Here is a 4,000-nt window from a genome sequence, read left to right on the forward strand (position 1 = left end):
TTGTTATTCCAAAATCAACACCCCTCCCATATTATTACAAAATTTATTTGGAAAGGAATTAAATTGAACTATAAATTTTTTACTCATTAGCAAGAGTATAATGAAATAATGCACGCATCAACACACTCCCTAAGGTAAGATTTATGGTGGAAGTCTATTCATTTTGAAATATACATAAATTTTTATTCTACACTAATCATAGGTGATACTTTGATACTAGGGCTCTCATTAAATAATTAATCTAGAAGGAAATTAAATAAGTAACAATAATTCCTCATACTCAACTTTAAACATTTAAGTGAACATTTTAAAGAATTGTTTTTGTTTATTTTGTTAATTTTCCATAATAATATCTTTAAACTTCCACTAAAATTTCACCATCTAATTTGCTTATCTCATTATATATATACCAAAATATAATTAACTTATATTTCCACTATCTAATTTACTTATCTCATTATATAAATACCAAAATATAACTAACTTAGATTTCCACTTATCCAATCACCCATTTAAGAGAAAAATCAAACTTAACTTTAACTATCTGATTTGATTTCCACTTACTATCTACTTCCATAAAATGAAGATAACATTTTTGGTTTGACTTTATAAGGTAAATACCACAACATATAAATAAATAAATAAACTCATTAAGTAAAAGTCATTCTTGTCCCACACTATTCATCCAATACAAAAGGAAGAGATATAATTGATATATTACAAAGTTTTTGCTTATAAGAAATTTTAATTTGAACCTTTCCATACTTACGCTAAAAAACAATAGAGTCTATAATCGGCTAAAACAAAAACTTTGATTAATTTATTTAACAAAGTCAATATTTAATTCATGTGTGAATCACTACTCATGAAACATGGGTCAATGAGTTTGACTCCCCAAATACACAGTTAGATCCTTATATCAATATCACAATTTGACTTGTTGCGAAAAATATCTCCTTCTTATGAATTTAATTAATACAAACAAAATACGACATAACTTCTATGTCAGAACTTGCACAATCCACAAATTAAAATAAAATAATAATATTGGAACCTAAAAAAAAAAATGCCCAACCTCTATATTTTCACCAAATTCCTCTGCTTTCCAACTCCTCGTATGTGTTCTCTTTTTTTATTTTTCTAGATCCAACTAATTTTTCTATAATAATTATTTTTCTTCAAAGTTCATTCCCCTTTCTATGTTTTTGGTGTCTCATAATAATTCTCTAAACATTCTTATTTTGAAACAAAACATGCTAATTCCTCCCAAAAAAATCTCCATAATTATGTTTTGATAACTCACACCATGGAAGGAAAGTTTCCATTACTTATCAGTCTCCATCATCTTCTTCTTATCACTTTCCATTACTTCTGAACTTAGATTGGGATATTTCTTCTATAATCAATAGAAATGGACAAGATAGGTAAAGTAAATTTCAAGGTAACAAATTTAAAATTTTAATCACTCTTAGGCAGGGGTCCCATGAGGGGGGGCTACAGGGCTATTTTCCAGGTAGAGGAGGTCCCATAAGAAATTTTTTTAGGGGCTACAGGTTTAATTAGATTCTTTTCCTTCATAATAGGAGCCCCACTTTTTTAGGAAGCAAATGAAAATGGGGTGGGGCTAGAAATAGCCCCACCAGCTTAGGGAAAAATCTAGCCATTTGTCAAAGACTGAAACTTTAAAACTAAAAAAGTCCTTTATCATAAAATAAATTTTAGAAAGTTTTTGCTTAAATTTGGGAACTGAAACTCAAATTACAAAATTCATAGGACTATTCAACTTACAAATTTCTTAAAAAATCTTAGCAGGTGCAGCTCTATTTTTAAGGAAGCTAGCTTCCATGGGACCCCAGCCTTAGTTTAGCTGAAAAAATTTGCTAATATTAGGGGGAAAATAATTTAATAAGCATGTATATGAATAAATCCATCTATTTAATTTTAACTTAACTGCTAGAAAATAATGAAAAGAAAACACAACTTTCAATTAAATTTTTTAATTTCAACTTAATTTAAATTTATTAGATTAGAAAGAATTCAATTTAATGATTGCATATTTAAATTCTATTTACAACTTTAACATCATATCTCATTTTTTTAACATTCAACCCTCATATTATAATATTTAAAACATTATCATATAACTTATGTTCCAAATTGTGAAGAAAAATCAATTTTCACATTTCTACCTATGAGATAAGGAAGTGACAAAATGTTAGGTAAAGCTAGAAATACAAATTAATAGTATAGCATATAATAATGACTAAGTGGTGTGTATGGGATACCAGATGATCCACACCTACACTTTCGAGGAGTTAGTCCCCTCTACCTCAACAACATTCTTGCCTTCTTCTTGCAACCACTCAGACACACTCAAAGACACATTTGTAGGTCAATGTCTGATAAACTTTAGTCAAATAATAACCTACAATTTAATCCAATTTTATACATTAAGTAAACAATTTATAAATGTCTGACATCAACATAAGTAGCATGAACATCATGGAACATAACATTAAATTGCACATAATCATCCATCATAGATTTCATAATAAATTAAAACATATCACCCGAATTATTTAAGTAATGTCATATAATCATCCAAAATTAAGATCATCTATAGTTGAAGTCCAACAACCAAGTCAATAGTAAAATAAAGATAGAAATATACTAGAAAATAGATGTATCATAGGGAAAGTTGTGACATATCCATATAAGAAGGATAATCATATATAGTAACATAACCACCTATCTAAATCTTGAGGCACATCTAAAGGGTAGCTCTGACTAATTTTCCTTTATTTTGTAACCCCAATACTTAATATAGGGTTGTGTGGGTGTCCCTCATGGTTTCATTGAAATTATCCTAAATATTTACCCCAATCCTCAAACCATCGATTGTGAGTTTAACTCCGTCCACAGTTTTCAAGAATGAATTCATGACTCTTCTTATAACATCAATATCTGTATCAAAATATGCCCTCTCAAATTCTTTAAAATCACTATCATCTCCATATCTAGGGCATTTGCAAATCAAAGGCTTTTCTAATTAGCTCTACATTAATTTTCACTAAGAAATTCCAATTCAAATCCCTAATTTCCTACATGATAGGGTCATATTTCAACTAGCTGTAGTAATAAATTTATGTCCATGAATACATTGGGGACAACTAATTTTCCCAAGTCATATTGTTAAACACTGTACAATGAGATTCCCTTATTTTCTTGCCCATACCATTATCTAAAAATCTCCGACCTTATCTTAGGCATGTGTATATCCTTAGTTAAAATCTCTCAAAGCCCTTGCACACCTCTACCCCAAATTTTTTCCACTCATCTAGGGATGATTTATTTTCTTTGACCTTGGCAATTGGCCAAGAAAATTATCCTAGAGGTGTCTCTAAAAATAATTAAACTTGTCAGAATGGACTTTGGGAGGCATCTTGACACAATTCAATGATTATAGAATGTTGGGGTTTTGATATGATTCACAGACACAACTAGGGCTTCAAAATTTCTTTTGTATAACAACAGATTTACCACGAGAGAAACCCCACTTACTAGTTCACTAGAAAGAAAATAATCCAAACTCTTAAAACCAAGGTATTAACTTACATGGGTTTCTTTTCTACCTCAACCTTGTATGCAATCTATAACTGCAAATGAATTTGGCTTCACAACGATTGCACATTGAAGCAAAGTAGAAGAAAAACATAGAGGTGATAGCATTGAATCTTATAGATGAGCTTTTAAAGCTATGAAGTGTCTAGAGTAACTAGTTCAATTAATGAAATAGATTTTTTTACAAATTCATCTAGTGTTTAAATGTCCATCGTCAATCTCACCAATTCAACAAATTGATGACCTACAATTATCTTGAGTTGTGTTGGAAAATCCTTGTCAATAGTTAGGCACATCTTCTCAACTAATAAGAGCAAAGAACACCACTACATAAGCCTTTTTGACAATTCAACCTTCACCTGGAGGAGAGGTCACGCAA

The sequence above is a fragment of the Cupressus sempervirens genome, chromosome 1 (genome assembly GCF_028749045.1).
Source record: "Cupressus sempervirens isolate cs-2001-9-10 chromosome 1, ASM2874904v1, whole genome shotgun sequence".
NCBI classification, from domain to species: Eukaryota; Viridiplantae; Streptophyta; class Pinopsida; order Cupressales; family Cupressaceae; genus Cupressus; species Cupressus sempervirens.